The sequence below is a fragment of the Anolis carolinensis genome, chromosome 4, assembly GCF_035594765.1.
Source record: "Anolis carolinensis isolate JA03-04 chromosome 4, rAnoCar3.1.pri, whole genome shotgun sequence".
NCBI classification, from domain to species: Eukaryota; Metazoa; Chordata; class Lepidosauria; order Squamata; family Dactyloidae; genus Anolis; species Anolis carolinensis.
Window position 1 is genome coordinate 123,451,328 of NC_085844.1, and position 17,483 is coordinate 123,468,810.

The window sequence follows — 17,483 nt, forward strand, 5'->3', positions numbered from 1 at the left end:
CGGCCCGTTTTAGCTCGGATAAGTGAGACTCCACTGTCCTAGCAAATTCCTGGGCCAGGACCGCTTTGGGCGCCTCGCTTCCCTCCCGCCCTTCCATCCAATACAAACAGCTGACGGCGCCTCGACCAATGACAGCCTGGCAGGGGAGCCCCCCTTTGGCGCGGCCCGGAGGAGCAGGGCGCCGGAGAGAGACAGAGACAGAGCGAGAGCGAAAGCGAAGCCAAGCAGTTGCCTGCCCGCCTTTGGCTCCTCCCCCTTCCCGCCCATTTCCCACCACTGGAGAGAGGGAGGGAGCGAGGGGGGCAATGGGTTCACCCTCAGAGGCTCTCTCGCCAAACTTCGGGGTCCTGCAGGAGGGGTAAGTAAGTATTCTAAGTGCGGCCCTAGGGAAGGCAGGGACCCCAAAGCGGAGAGGGAGGGAGGGAGGGAGGGAGGGAGGGGGCGTGTTAGGAGGGAGGAGGAGGAGGAGGAGGAGGAGGGAACGGGAAAACCCAGCCAGAGCGGCAGAGGAAGGGAGGGGAGGGGGGAGGAGGAGGGGAGCGCACAGCCTGCATGACCCGCCAGCAGCAGCGAGGAGGAACCTCCGGGATCTCCGCGTCAGCAGCAGGAGCAGCTCCAGCGCTGGGCATGGCGGGGCCTCTGCAGGGGGGGATCCGACAAACGCCCTGGGAAACGCCCCCATTGGAGTCCCATGCCTGCCTTCTCCCCTTGACTTGAGTTAGCCGCTTTGAGGCCCCTTCTACACCCCAGGATCTGATCCTAGGGCCCTTTCCACACAGCTGGAAAAAAAAATCCCACATTTTCTGCTTTGAACTGGAATATATGACAGTGTGGACACAGATAACCCAGTTCAAAAGCAAATATTGTGGGATTTTCTCCCTTGATATTCCGGGATGTAGGACTGTGTAGAATAATAATAATAATAATAATCTATATATATAAAAGAGTGATGGCATCAGGGCAGCGGACAAAACAACAAAACTACAGGCCCCCCAACCTCGAAATTTGACAACACAACCCATCATTCACGGCTCTAGGTTGATACAACAAAAAGAAAAGAAAAATAAAGTCCTAATTACAGGGAGAGGAATACTAGTTTTTATCCAATTGCTGCCAGTTTGAAGGCTAAGCTCCACCCACTTGGTCTCCTAGCAACCTACTCAGCCCAGGGGACAGGCACAGTTAGGCCTCACTTAGGCTCTTCCACAGATTATCAGATTGTAACTGGATTATATGGCAGTGTAGACTCAAGGCCCTTCCAAACAGCTATATAACCCATTTATAATCTTATATTATCTGCTTTGAACTGGATTATCTTGACTCCACACTGCCATATAATCCACTTCAATGTGCATACTAAACATAAAGACAACCATGCAACAGACATTCAATACCACCACTACCTCAACAATTTCTCACCAACACCACCAGACAACGCCACAGCCACACGTGGCCGGGCACAGCTAGTAATAATAATAATAAAACTTTATTTATACCCCGCCACCATCTCCCCACGGGGACTCGGGGTGGCTTACATGGGACAGAGGCCCAAACAACATAGAACAAAACATAGGCAACATAATACAAATCACACTATAAAAAGATAAAACAGTAATACAATATATCAATTAAAACAAAAATACAGGATAAAAAAATTGCATTTAAAACACATAAATGGTAAAATCGTAATAAAAATGGGATAGATTATTAAAAACCCTCTGGGGCTGATTAATTAATGACAGTATTTCCAAAGACCTGCCGAAACATCCAAGTCTTCAGTTGTTTCCTGAAGGAAGGTAGAGAGGGAGCCATGGAACACATGGCAGTGTGGACAAAGATAACCCAGTTCAAAGCAAATATTGTGGGATTTTCTCCCTTGATATTCTGTATTAAATAATAATAATAATAATTTCATTTTTATACCCCACCCCATCTCCCTGAGGGGACTTGGGGCAGCTTACATGGGGCCAAGCCCAGGCAATAAACAATATAAAAACAAATCATAAACAGATAAAATCACATATACCAATACACAATAAACATACAATAGAGTCTCACTTATCCAACATAAACGGGCCGGCAGAATGTTGGATAAGCGAATAGGTTGGATAATAAGGAAGGGTTAAGGAAAAGCATATTAAACATCAAATTTGGTTATGATTTTACAAATTAAGCGCCAAAACATCATGTTACACAACAAATTTGACAGATAAAGTACTTCAATACGCAGTAATGTTATATTGTAATTACTATATTTACGAATTTACTACCAAAATATCACGATATATTGAAAACATTGACTACAAAAATGCGCTGGATAATCCAGAACGTTGGATAAGTGAGACTTTATTGTACTACATAGCATTACTGCCTATTGAACTACTTTTTCTGTCAAATTTGTTTTATAACATGTTTGGGTGCTTAATTTGTAAAATCATAACCTAATTTGATGTTTAATAGGCTTTTCCTTAATCCCTCCTTATTATCCAACATATTTGCTTATCCAACATTCTGCCGGCTCGTTTATATTGGATAAGTGAGACTCTACGGTATTGTGGGATTTTCTGCCTTAATATTCTGGGATGTAGGGCTGTGTAGAAGGGCCTGTTACGGAACATCTGGCAGCATTGACACAGATAACCCCAGTTCAAAGCAAATATTGTGGGATTTTCTCCCTTGATATTCTGGATTATATGGCTGTAGAAGAGCCTGTTACGGATTGATGATGGTAAACGGACGCTCTTACATGTGCCCGCGATCCAGTCACCTGCAGAACAATAACATGCCACTCAGGTGTACAGAACAAAAATACAGGAACTTTACTGATTCCAAGAAATCAAAAACAGTTGTCCATCAGATCACATACAGAAGTCCACAGTCATAAATAGTCATTTCTCAGTCCACAAATCTGCTTTCTTTTACCAGCAGCAAACAGGCCTCAGAATAACAAGGCCCCTTTGTGAGTACAGTGCTCCTGCACTATTTCGCGGTTCACTTTTTGCGGAATCGCTGTTTTGCGGTTTTTCAATAAACTCTAAAAGACAATTACAAATAATAAAAATTACAATTTACAGCCTAAGGAAGGGAGGAAGGAGAAGCTGAAGGGAGAGAAAAGGAGCCCAAGCGGCAACGGGAGGAGAAGGAGGTGATTTATCAACTCACGATTAGTTGATAAAGACTTAAAATAGTGTATAACTACTAAAATAATGTATAAATATTAAAATAAATATAGTGCCCCTACTTCACAGATTTTCACTTATTGCGGGTGGTCTTGGAACTTAACCTCTGCGATAAGTGAGGGAACACTGTACACTGCTTTCTTTGCAGGGCAGTACACAGATAGCAACGGAAAAAATTGTCCAAACTGGTTCTGCCGCAGCAGAACAGAAACAGTATCAATTCAATCCCCAGATCTTTGTAGGCTCAGCCAATTGGCTTCATGCACTTCACCCTCCTGTCAACACACACAGTTCAGTTCCTTTGCAAACCATGACAGGGCCCTCAGTTATCTGCTTTGAACTGGATTATATGAGTCTACACAAGGCCTGGGCAAATTTTGGCCATCCAGGTGTTTTGGACTTCAACTCCCATAATTCCTAACAATTAACAGATCAATAGGTACCGCTCCAGTAGGAAGGTAATGGCGCTTCACGCAGTCATGCCGGCCACATGATTTTAGAGGTTAAATGCCGGCTCATCAGCTTAGAAATGGAGATGAGCACCAACTCCCAGAGTCGGACACGACTAGACTAAATGTCAGGGGAAAACCTTTACCTTTACCTATAAAATATTATTATTATGTCCAGGTTTTATCTTTTGACTAAGGGTCCTTCTACACTGCCCTTTATCCCAGGATCTGATCCCAGATTATGTGTAATGTAATATAATGATATAATAATAATTATACACACATATACCTACACACACACACACGTATACACATATATATGGCTGGAGTTATACTTTAAAATGTACCTGTTCCAACTTACAATCAAATTCAACTTAAGAGCAAACATACAGAACCTATCTTGTTTGTAACTTGGGGATTGCCTGTAATAAGAATTATTATTATTATTGTTAAGGGCTTTCACGTTGTCACCTCTCCTTCGGTTTGCCAGATTTCCAAAAGGGACTGTGGAAATGTGTACGTTTGCAGTAGCCTAGGAAGAAAGTTGTGTTATGTTCCTCCCAAGTTGAGGGTTACATCCACATTGGAGTTTGGTACCACTTGGAACTGCCTCGGCTCAATGCTATGGAACTCTGGGATTTGTAGTTTGGTGAGGCAACAACCCCTTTATTGTCAGAGAAGGCTACGAACCTCATACAACTAGATCCCATAGCACTGAGCCTTAAATGGGGGTAAATTACATTAATTCGACAATTTAGATGCATCCATGGTCTTAATGTAGGGTGCACCTGCGCTGTCGAATTAATGCAGTTTGATGCCACTTGAACTGCCATGGTTTAATGTGACAGAATTCTGGGAGTTGTGGTTCTACGGGGGTCTTTGCCAATGAGTTATAGTACCTCAGCGATCTACCAACCCCAGGATGCCATTACATTCAGCCAAGGCAGTGAAAGTAGTCTGACTGTATTGATTTGACAATATAAATGTAGCCCTGGGTTGCCAGGTTTTTCAAAGGATCAGTTGAAATGCATGATTTGCAGGATGTGTAGTAGTCAGGAAGAAGGGTTGTTGTATGTCTTTCAGGCTGTGTGGCCATGTTCCAAAAGTATTCTCTCCTGACGTTTCGTCCACATCTATGGCAGGCATCCATAGATGTGAGCGAAACGTCAGGAGAGAATACTTTTGGAACATGGCCACATAGCCTGAAAGACATACAACAACCCTGTGATCCTGGCCATGAAAGCCTTCGACAACACATAGTCAGGAAGAAATTTGTATCCCAGCTCAATGCAGGTTGAATCTCTGCTTATTGAAAATTGAGACCAGAAATATTTTGGATTTCCCCCAGATTTTGGAATATTTGCATGTATATAATTAGACTTCTTGGAGGCAAGAAACTAGTCTAAAAACATTATTTGTTTATGTTTCAAATGCACATACGCTGGAGGTAATTTTATATACAATATTTTAAATAATTTTGTGTACCAAACCAAATTTGTATATATTGAACCTTATGCATACAGCCAGAAAGTAATTTTATACACTGTATCTCAGCCACCCATGTGGCCAGTTTTGGATTTAGGAGTATTTTGGATTTTGGAATTCCAGATAAGGGACTCTAAATCTATACCTATGAAAATACAGGTTTCAGATTTTGGAATACCTGTATTTGCATGTAGAGACTGAGATTCAAGTATAAACATGAAATTCATTTATGCTTCATGTACACCTGATACACATAACCTGAAGCTAATTTTATATAATATTTTCAATAATTTTGTACATTAAACAAAATTTCCACAGAAAATCAGAAAGCAAAATTGTAACTGCCTATGCAACGCATGCACACAATTTTGGATTTCAGAATTCTGGATACTACTTTGTCTGTATTGATTTTGGTGGATTTTTTCTCTATAAAATTATCATATTGCTTACATTCATAAATTACCTCACGTATGTATTTTTGTCTTTATGATTAGCCCATACTTCTAAATATAGGATTTGACATCTTGTTAATTCTGGAACACAATTTTTTTAAATTAGACACATCAATTGCATTTTTAAACTGTTCATTAAGGAAAAGTTCTATAGGGTAGGGTAGGGTTTGTTTAAAAGATAAAATTACAACCCCCACTAAATAAATAGTTGTTGAAGTTCGGCTGATCCTATCATAGGCTTTTGTAGACAAGATTTATTGGAGGCAGTTGGGATTTTCTTACGCTGGGAGAATGTGACTTGCAAAATAATGTGTTGAAAGAATACAAAACCCCATGATAAAATGTGGAGGAGATAATAACAAACTTCAGCATGTAAACTCAGCCACAGGATAGATGACCGAAGATATGAAGCATTTGCACACTTCTTAGATTGCCTGGGAGAGCAAAAGGTTTTACCTGGTTTGTTTTGGTACGTTTTCACATTATTTCCCATCTATGGTGACCTTAAGAAAAATCTATAACAGCATTTCCTTGACAAGATTTGTTTAGAGGATGGTTGCCTCTGAGGCTGAAAGAGTGTGACTTGTGCAAGGACACCCAGTGGTTTTTTAAAATAAAGATAATTGGGTAAACGTGTAGAATTGCACTGTGTATGAGAGACGGGATTACGTAGGCCGATACAGAAGGGCTGTTAGATTTCCAAAAACAATATCTAATAATAATAATAGTTGTTGTTGTTGTTGTTGTTGTTGTTATTATTATTATTATTATTATGTATTATTCGCCGATACATCACATAGTCCTACACACTTGGGAAGTATCTGACGTGTGATCCAATACAAAATCCAGCATAGTGATCTTGTTTGCTGTGTACTAATCTTGTTGTGTATCAAATAATGCTTTGGGTTGCTGTGCGTTTTCTGGGCTGTATGGCCATGTTCCAGAAGCATTGTCTCCTGACGTTTCACTCACATCTATGGCTGGTATCCTCAGAAGTTGTGAGGTCTGTCGGAAACTAGGCAAGTGGGGTTTATATATCTGGAAAGTCCAGGGTGGGAGAAAAAACGCTTGTCTGTTGGAGGCAGGTGTGAATGGTGCAATTGACCACCTTGATTAGCATTGAATAGCCTTGCAGCTTCAAGGCCTGGCTGATTCCTGCCTGGGGGAATCCTTTGTTGCGAATTGTTATGATTGTTTCCTGTCTGGAATTCCCCTGTCTGAATTGAATAGCCTTGCAATTTCAAAGCCTGGCTGCTTCCTGCCTGAGGGAATTCTCAGGCAGGAAGGTGTTAGCTGGCCCAGATTGTTTCTTGTCTGGAATTCCCCTGTTTTCAGAGTGTTGCTCTTTAATTACTGTCCTGAATTTAGAGTTTTTAAAATACTGGTAGCCAGATTTTTCTCACTTTCATGGTCTCCTCCCTTCTGTTCAAATTGTCCACATGCTTGTGGATTTCAATGGCTTCTCTGTGTAGTCCAGCATTTCTGTGCTCTCAAACAACCCCGCAAATTGACGTTGTCATGAGTGGAAAGAAAATGCCCATAAATCCTGTGCTGCAAGAGTCTGCCTTCCCTAATTCTTCAAATATTTGATAGCTTTAGCGTACTCAGGAATTGAAGTTTTGTCTCTTTTGTAGTAAGACTATACTTTTTTGTTCATTCTCACAACAACACCAGAGGCATTCCAAGTGGCCAGCGACTGGTCAAAGGACATTTAGTATAATTCTAAGTTGTTGTTGTTGTTGTGTTTTTTTTAACTTTGTGTTTTCAAAGCCCCCACCTTGGCTATTTCAATGTGTGTTTGACTGATGCGCCACAAATTGACAGTGTCCTTCATCTTCACCTACACCCAGCCATTGCACTTTATTCTGGTTCAGTTTAGAGGTTGCAAATTATTGTACATACAATATATAAATCTTGCTGCCTTACCCCAATCTTGATTGTACTCACGGTGCCTTGCTATTGGTTAGTTGTATGTCCTTATTGTATTTTATATGTTTTTGATTATATGTTTATATGTTTCAATGTGTTTTGTTGTTGTATTTTGTGGTATATTCTGGGCTTGGTCCCCATGTGAGCCGCCACGAGGTCCCTCTAGGGAGATGGGATGGGATATAAGATTAAAGTTATTGTTGACACAAAGACACAATATGACACAGCAAACAAGAGAGATATGCTGGATTTATTATTATTATTATTATTATTATTATTATTATTATTATTATTATTATTAGGGACCCAGTAGCACAGCGTGTTAAAGCGTGAACTGCTGAACTTGCGGACCAAAAGGTCGCAGGTTCGAGCACCCACTGTTAACCCCAGCTTCCGCCAACCTAGCAGTTCAAAAACATGCAAATGTGAGTAGATCAATAAATACTGATCCAGCGGGAAGGTAAAAGCGCTCCATGCAGTCATGCCAGCCACATGACCTTGGAGGTGTCTATGGACAACGCTTGCTCTTCGTCTTAGAAATGGAGATGAGCACCAACCCCCAGAGTCAGACACGACTGGACTTAATGTCAGGGGAAAACCTTTGGTACTGTAACTGTGTTCATTTTATATTGAGTTGTTTTTACTGCTGTCTTATGACACAGTAGAGACTCACTTATCCAATCCTCGCTTATCCAAGCCTCTGGATTATCCAAGCCATTTTTGTATTCAGTGTTTTCAATATATTGTAATATTTTGGTGCTAAATTCGTAAATACAGTAATTACAACATAACATTACTGCGTATTGATCTACTTTTTCTGTCAACTTTGTTGTATAACATGATGTTTTGGTGCTTAATTTGTAAAATCATAACCTAATTTGATGTTTAATAGGCTTTTCCTTTCTCCTTCCTTATTATCCAAGATATTCGCTTATCCAAGATTCTGCCGGCCCATTTAGCTTGGATAAGTGAGACTCTGCTGTATTATTATTATTATTATTATTATTATTATTTACTTTTACCTATTATTATTACAGTAGAGTCTCACTTATCCAACATAAACGGGCCAGCAGAACGTTGGATAAGCGAATATGTTGGATAATAAGGAGAGATTAAGGAGAAGCCTATTAAACATCAAATTAGGTTATGATTTTACAAATTAAGCACCAAAACATCATGTTATACAACAAATTTGACATAAATTGGGCTCAGGCTGTGGCGCAGGCGGGAGAGCAAGCCAGCTGCAACTAGCTGCAATGAATCACTCTGACCAGGAGGTCATGAGTTCGAGGCCCGCTCTGAGCCTATGTTTGTCTTGTCTTTGTTCTGTGTTAAAAGGCATTGAATGTTTGCCTATATGTGTAATGTGATCCGCCCTGAGTCTCCTTTGGGGTGAGAAGGGCGGAATATAAATGCTGTAAATATATAAATAATAAAAAGTACAGTAGAGTCTCACTTATCCAACATTCACTTATCCAATGTTCTGGATTATCCAACGCATTTTTGTAGTCAATGTTTTCAATACATCGTGATATTTTGGTGCTAAATTTGTAAATACAGTAATTACTACGTAGCCTTACTGCGTATTGAACTACTTTTTCTGTCAAATTTGTTGTATAGCATGATGTTTTGGTGCTTAATTTGTAAAATCATAATCTAATTTGGTGTTTAATAGGCTTCTCCTTAATCTCTCGTTATTATCCAACATATTTGCTTATCCAACGTTCTGCCGGCCCGTTTATGTTGGATAAGTGAGACTCTACTGTAGTTCAATATGCAGTATAGCTACATAATAATTACTGTATTTACGAATTTAGCACCAAAATATCACGATGTATTGAAAACATTGACTACAAAAATGTGTTGGATAATCCAGAATGTTGGATGAGCGAATGTTGGATAAGTGAGACTCTACTGTATTATTATCCTCTGCCTGGTCAAACTCCTAACTCCCATGACTTCATAGCACTGAGCTAGGGCAGTTAGAAGCGGTGTCAAACTGCACCAATTCTTCAGTGTGGAGTCCCAACTGAGTTCAAGGTTTCTGAGGACGCAACCGCAGGGATTCCCTAAAAGGCGGGACGTTGTTTTTACAATGCCCCGCCTTTGTAAAGTAATTGAAACCTTCCCCCCTACCCCCGTGGGTGCAAGAAATAGAAACCGCCTCTTCTCCTAGGTTTCTGCTTTGGCTCCTGGCCCTTTATTTTCCTCTCCAGGAAGCCAGGAAACCCCCTCGGAGACCCCTCCCTCCTCCCCTCCCTCCTCCAAGGCCCTCCCCGTCAGACAGGGGGAAGGGGGCGGGGCCCGGGAGACCCGATGACGTCACCCGGCCCGCTTCCTGCAATAGAAAGTGAGCGAAGGTAACGCAATCCCCCGCCTGGCTTTTTTTTCACCCCCCAATTAGGGTTCATCCCCTCACCTTTCCTTTGACTCCCGGGTCCCTAGCATTGGAGGCGCTTCCCCAGGCGGTGGGAGAGAAAGGGGGGGGGGGGGGGGAGAAGGAGAAGAAAGGAAAGGGGGAAGCAGCACAAGGAGAGGGAGGGAAGGAGGAGGAAGACCGGCCCAGCCCCCAGCCCCACTTCCCCCTGTCTGGGTCTGTTTACCCATTGGGGGTCTCTGCATGAGCCTCTCTTTCACAACCAGCAACATCTGGGGGTGGCTTTTGGTGGGGAGAAGGCTTGGGAGCAAATGCACAATGCATAAAGGGTGGGAAGGGGCTTATTGGAGGGGTGGGTGCATTGCATTGCCCCACTTTGCCATCCTCTCAAGACCTGGCTGGACTGTTTGGAATTGCACCTAAAACTTCCTGACGTCAGAGCTGCTGCCTGGTGAGGTTTTTAAACAGAGGCTGGATGGCCATCTGTTGGGAATGCTTTGATTGTACAGTAGAGTCTCCTTTATCCAATGTTCTGGATTATCCAACGCAGTCTATCCCTTGCCCGGATCCACAGCTGTTTCTCTAGGCAGCAAGGACTGAACTTTTTACAGATTTAACTTCCGACAGTGTTGTTACTACAAGTTCATTTTATGCAATTCTATCTTTATTTGTAGTCAATGTTTTAGCAGCCAAGTGTTGTTACTAAAAGTTCATTTCATGCAATTCTATCTTTATTTGTAGTCAATTTGTTAGCAGCCAATGTTTTTATAGTCAAATGGTACAGTACAGATATTAAATCCAGATTATCTGTTTTGAACTGGATTATATGGCAGCGTAGATTTATATAATCCAGTTCAAAGCAGATAATGTGGATTATCCGATCTGATAATCTGGATTATATGGCAGTGTAGAAGGGGATTTAGAAATGCTGGAGAGGTATGTTCTCTAGACATTTTCTAGGTCATCAATGCAATTCAGTGGAGTGCTATCCAACCTGTGCTTATCCAACGTTTTGTATTATCCAACGCAGTCTGCCTTTTAGTAGTCAGTATTTTTGTAGTCAATACATTGCAATGTTTTGGTGCTAAATTCATAAATAACAGTACAGTAGAGTCTCACTTATCCAACATTCGCTTATCCAACATTCTGGATTATCCAACGCATTTTTGTAGTCAATGTTTTCAATACATCTTGATATTTTGGTGCTAAATTCGTAAATACAGTAATTACTACGTAGCATTACTGCATATTGAACTACTTTTTCTGTCAAATTTGTTGTATGACATGATGTTTTGGTGCTTAATTTGTAAAATCATAACCTAATTTGATGTTTAATAGGCTTCTCCTTAATCTCTCCTTATTATCCAATGTATTCTCTTATCTAACGTTCTGCCGGCCCGTTTATGTTGGATAAGTGAGATTCTACTGTAATTACGACATAACGTTACTGTATATTGTGCTGCTTTTTCTATCAATGTGTTGTAAAACATGATGTTGTGGTGCTTAATTTGTAAAATCATAATGTAATTTGACATTTAGTAGGCTTTCCCTTAACCCCTCCTTATTATCCAACATTTTCGTTCATCCAACATTCTGCCAGCCCGTTTATGTCGGATTACTGTCTCTCCTTGCATGACGGAATGAAGTTGGAGTGGATAGTCCAGGCATGGTCAAACTTGGCCCCTCCCGGTGTTTTGGACTACAACTCCCAGAATTCCTAACAGCCTACCGGCTGTTAGGAATTGTGGGAGTTGTAGTCCAAAACACCGGGAGGGGCCAAGTTTGACCATGCCTGGGATAGCCATTGTGAACTCTTCTACCTTTGATTTTATTTATTTATTTTGTGGATACTTCTCTTAATTTTCTCGCTGGTTCGCATTTGTCCCTGATGACTGAGCTTAGAGAAATATACTTTTTTTAAATTGATGAGCCTCCACAATAATTGTAATTGGTTTTAAATGTTTTTAATGCCTAATATTTATTAGTATCTTATTTCTGGATGTTATTGTGCTTTGTTGTGTTTTTTTTGTCTATTATTTTATGTTAAATGTGATTTGGTTTTGTAATGTATTATTATATTTATACACTGTGTCTTTGCAAGGTGGCACTGACGGGGTCAAATTGTAAGCCGCTCTGAGGCCCCGTTTGGCGTAAGAAGAAATATAGTAAATAAATAAATTAATAAGAGATATATTGTCCAGTCGGAAGGTGTCCAGAGAAGGATGAGTAAAAGGGAAGAAAAAGTTTTGAAAACCAAGCTGGGTATGTTTTGCTCTGAGAAAAGATGGCTGAGGAGGACCTGAGAGCCCTGTTTATGTATCAGAAAGGATGTCTCTAGGGGAAGAAGGGACAAGCTAATGACAAGGTCAAGGAACAATGGGTTTCAATGGAAGTCATAGAGATTCTACCTAAACATTAGGAAGAACTTTGTAATGGGTTGTTGTGAGTTTTCCGGGCTGTATAGCCATGTTCCAGAAGCATTCTCTCCTGACATTTCACCCACATCTGTGGCAGGCATCCTCAGAGGTTGTGAGGTCTGTGGGAAACTAGGCAAGTGGACTTTATATATCTGTATAATGTCCAGGGTTAGAGAAATAACTCTTGTCTATTTGAGGCAGGTATGATTGTTGCAATTGGCCTCCTTGATTAGCATTGAATAGCCTTTCAGCTTCAAGGTCTGGCTGCTTACTGCCTGGAGGAATCCTTTGTTGGGAGGTGTTCACTGGCCCAGATTGTTTCATGTCTGGAATTACCCTGTTTTTGAATGTTATTCTTTATTTCCTTTCCTGATTTTAGAGTTTTTTTAAAAAAATACTAATGGCTAGATTTTGTTCATTTTCATGGCTTCCTCCTTTCTGTTGAAATTGTCCACATGCTTGTGGATTTCAATGGCTTCTCTAGGTGGAGTAGTGGGTTAAAGCCTTGTGACTTGAAGGTTGGGCTGCTGATCTGCAAGCTGCCAGGTTCGAATCCCACCCGGTGAGAACACGGATGATCTCCCTTTATCAGCTCCAGCTTCATGCGGGGACATGAGAGAAGCCTCCCACAAGGATGGTAAAACATCAAAACATTCAGACACTCCCTGGACAGCGTCCTTGCAGACAGCCAATTCTCTCACTCCAGAAGCGACTTGCAGTCGCTCCTGACACGAAAAAAATGGCTTCTCTGTGTAGTTTGACATGGTGGCTGTTAAGAGTGGTCCACCATTTCCAGTATTTTCTATTGGCCATGGGGGTTCTGTGTCAGAAGTTTGACACAATTCTATCGTTGGTGGGGTTCAAGGGGCTCTTTGATTGTAGGTGAACTATAAATCCCAACAAGTACAACTCCCAAATGTCAAGGTCTATTTTCCCTAAACTCCACCAGTGTTCAAATTTGGGCACACTGAGTATTCATGCCAAGTTTGGTCCAGGTCCATCATTGTTGGAGTCCACAGTACTCGCTGAATGTAGGTGAACTACAACTCCAAAACTGGAGCCTCCGGTGGCATAGTGGATTAAAGCCTCGTGACTTGAAGGTTGGGTTGCTGACCTGAAGGCTGCCAGGTTCGAATCCCACCCGGGGAGAGTGTGGATGAACTCCCTCTATCAGCTCCAGCTTCATGCTGGGACATGAGAGAAGCCTCCCACAAGGATGGTAAAACATCAAAACATCCGGGTGTCGCCTGGGCAATGTCCTTGCAGATGGCCAATTCTCTCAGTCCAGAAGCGACTCAAGTTGCCCCTGACATGAAAAAAAAACCCTCCAAAACTCAAGGTCAATGCCCACCAACCCTTCCAGTATTTTCTGTTGGTCATGGGAGATCAATTTTGTTTCAATTCCATCATTGGTGGAGATCAGAATGCTTAACTATAAATCCCAGCAACTACAAATCCCAAATGACAAAATCAATCCTCTCAACCCCATCAGTATTCAAATTTGGGTGTGTTGGGTATTTGTGCCAAATTTGGTCCAGTGAATGAAAATACACCCTGCATATCAGATATTTAGATTACAATTCATAACAGTAGCAAAATTACAGTTATGAAGTAGCAACAAAAATTTTATGGTTGGGGGTCATCGCAACATAAGAAATTGAATTAAGGGGTCGCGGCGTTAGGAAGGTTGAGAATCTCAGAACTAAATGTTTGGGGGGAGGGCATTTTCTGAGGTGTTTTGAAGGGGAAGCAGGCTCTTGAACGTAGCTCCCGTTGTGGTTGTTGCTGTTTTGGGAGGAGGAAGTGTTCACTGGCGCTGATGTCACAAACAGTGCCTGTGTCCATGGAGGGGGAAGCTGACCGGACCACATGGTAGTGGTGTCGGTGATGGGAGTCATGGAGGGCGTGGTGCTTGGAAGGGAAAACCCTCCGCAAGTGGAAAGAGTGAGCAGTGGCATGGGGAAGGGAGGGCTGGATTTCTCTTCACTAGCTCCTTGCTTCCCAGGGGCGCCGAGGGGCGTGTATGCCTCTCTCTGTGGGCATGTGGCAGAGCACGTGTCCTGGAGGAAGTAGGGCCTGGCTTTTTAGCCCCAGTAGGGTTTCTAAGGCAAAAGAGGTTGCTTGCAACCCGTTGCCAGTCAACTCTCTGGGCGGAATATGCTTCAGAACCCCAGAGTTGGTAGTTGGATAGAACCACAGTAGTGGCTTCAAGGTGGCTGTGCCAAGCTCCTAGTCTTGGAGGCTTGGACCTGAGACATTTGCTTTAAGGCAGTGATTCCCAACCTTTGGGCCTCCAGGTGTTTTGGACTTCAACTCCCAGAAATCCTAGCCAGCTTACCAACTGTTAGGAACTGTGGGAGCTGAAGTCCAAAACACCTAGAATCATAGAGTTGGAAGAGATCTCATGGGCCATCCAGTCCAACCCTATTCTGCCAAGAAGCAGGAAATTTTCATTCAAATCACCCTGACAGATGGCCATCCAGCCTCTGTTTACAAGCCTTCAAAGAAGGAGCCTCCACCACTCTGGGGCAGAAAGTTCCACTGCCAAACAGCTTGCATAGTGAGGAAGTTCTTATGTTCAGGTAGAATCTCCTTTCCTGTAGTTTACAGCCGTTGTTCCGTATCCTAGTCTCCAGGGCAGCAGAAAACAAGCTTGCTCCCTCCTCCCTATGACTTCTCTTCGCATATTTTATACGCGGCCCTCATCATGTCTCTTCTCTGCTCTCCTCTGTACACATTCCAGCTTGTCAACATCTCCCTCCAATTGCTGTGCCCAGAATTGGACACAGTATTCCAGGTGCAGTCTGGCGGTCTGACCAAGACGGAATAGAGGGTAGCATGACTTCCCTGGATCTAGACGTTATACTCCTATTGATGCAGGCCAAAATCTCATTGGCTTTTTTTGGCGCCGCATCACATTGTTGGCTCATGTTTAACTTGTTGTCCACGAGGACTCCAAGATCTTTTTCATACATACTGCTGTTGAGCCAGGCGCCCCCCAATCTCTATCTTTGCATTTCATTTTTTTCATTTTTTCATTTTTTTCCTGCCTAAGCGGAGTCCCTGTTGAACTTCATTTTGTTACTTTTGGCCCATCTCTCTAATCTGTTAAGATCATTTCAATTCTGCACTTTTGTTTGCATCAAGAGCGATTTGAGAAACTGGAAGTTGCTTCTGGTGTGAGAGAATCCAGGGGACGCCTGGATGTTTTGATGTTTTTACCATTCTTGTGGGAGGCTTCTCTCATGTCCTCGCATGGAGCTGGAGCTGATAGGGGAAGCTCATCCGTGCTCTCCCCAGGTTGGATTCGAACTGGCAACCTCCAGGTCAGCAACCCAACCTTCAAGTCATCAGTCCTGCCGGCACAAAGGTTTAGCCCACTGTGCCACTGGAGGCTCCTATTCTGCTCTTGTCTTCTGGAGTATTAGTTATCCTATTCGAACCTGCAACCTTTCGGTCCGCAAGTTCAGCAGCTCAATGGTTTAACACCCTGCGTCACCGGGGCTCCCAGGCAACATCCTTGCAGATGGCCAATTCTCTCACACCAGAAGCGACTTTTAATTTCTCAAGTCATTCCTGACACATGGGGGAAATAAGCCATCCTCCTGGAGGCCCAAAGGTTGTGAACCACTGCTTTAAGGCTATGCCCAACCTGTTAGATGGTTGGAAAGCTTCCAGGATATGACTGGGTCTCATTGGGAATCCTTATTTGAATTCTTCATATAGAAACCTAGAGTTGGAGGAGACCAGGAGGACCATACAAGCCCAAGTCCTTTCTTTGCAGGAGCACACAATACACTCATGATAGATAGCCATCTGCTAAAAAATCTCCAGGGCTATAGTCTAGTTCAGTGATGGCCAACCTATGACACGCGTAAAGGTAAAGGTTTCCCCTGACGTTAAGTCCAGTCGTGACGACTCTGGGGGTTGGTGCTTATCTCCATTTCTAAGCAGAAGAGCCGGTGTTGTCCATAGACATCTCCAAGGTCATGTGGCCGGCATGACTGCATGGAGCGCCGTTACCTTCCCGCCGGAGCGGTACCTATTGATCTACTCACATTGGCATGTTTTCGAACTGCTAGGTTGGCAGGAGCTGCAGCTAACAGCGGCCGCTCCCGGGGTTTGAACCTGGGACCTTTAACGCACTTCACCACCGGGGTTATTGTTGTTTAAGCCAGGGGTCTTCAAACTAAGGCCCAGGGACCGAATGCGGCCCTCCAAGGTCATTTACCTGGCCCCCACCCTCAGTTTTATACTTAGGCTTGCCCAAATTCTGAAATGACTTGAAGGCACACAACAACAACAACAACAACAACAACAATCCTAATTAACCTGACTATCTCATTGGCTAGAAGCAGGCCCACACTTCCCATTGAAATCCTGATAGGTTTATGTTGGTTAAAATTGTTTTTTATTTTTAAATGTTGTATTGCTCTTTCATTGTTGTTGTTTTGCGCTACAAATAAGACATGTGCAGTGTGCATAGGAATTTGCTCGTATTTATTTTCAAATGATAATTCGGCCCCTCCACAGTCTGAGGGACCCTGAATCGGCCCTCCCCTAAAAATGTTTGAGGACCCCTGATTTAAGCTATACATAGTGTGAAATTATGGTTTTTCTCTCTCGAAGTGACACACCACCCAAGTCATGTTAAGTTTTTTTTGGTGAATTTTGACACACCAAGCGCAAAAGGTTGCCCATCATTGGTCTAGTTCCAAAGGCAGCTCCCAAGGTTTCCCAAAGCAGGCAGACTGGTGGGCCCACTCCCCTGAGGCTGTCTTTGTGTGGGCTGGCTGGTGTCCTCTGCCCAACTTGTTAGGTGGTTGGATATGACTGGGTCCCATTGGGAATCCTTATTGGAATTCTTCATATGGAATCCTAGAGTTGGAAGAGAGCAACTCTAGCTGTCTTTGTGTGGGCTGGCTGGTGTCCTCTGCCCAACTTGTTAGGTGGTTGGATATGACTGGGTCCCATTGGGAATCCTTATTGGAATTCTTCATATGGAACCCTAGAGTTGGAAGAGAGCAACTCTAGCTGTCTTTGTGTGGGCTGGCTGGTGTCCTCTGCCCAACTTGTTAGGTGGTTGGATACGACTGGGTCCTTTGGGAATCCTTATTGGAACCCTAGGGTTGGAAGAGAGCAATTCTAGCTGTCTTTGTGTGGGGTGGTTGGTGTTCTGTGCGTTGGAATGGGAC

General features: G+C 42.9%; 1 protein-coding gene across 3 annotated transcripts in view; it reads left to right on the forward strand.

Annotated features, from left to right (window-relative positions):
* The first annotated feature begins 205 nt into the window (after nt 1-205).
* Nucleotides 206-17,483, forward strand: part of hivep1 (HIVEP zinc finger 1) — a 132,153-nt gene continuing 114,875 nt past the window's right edge. Inside the window, exon 1 of one of the 3 annotated variants that reach the window (XM_062977726.1) lies at nt 206-358. The gene's annotated coding sequence lies outside the window, so the exon portion shown is untranslated. Of the gene's footprint in view, nt 363-9,769; nt 9,855-17,483 lie in introns of those variants that run through there. The other 2 variants (XM_062977727.1, XM_062977729.1) reach the window with 2 other exon arrangements.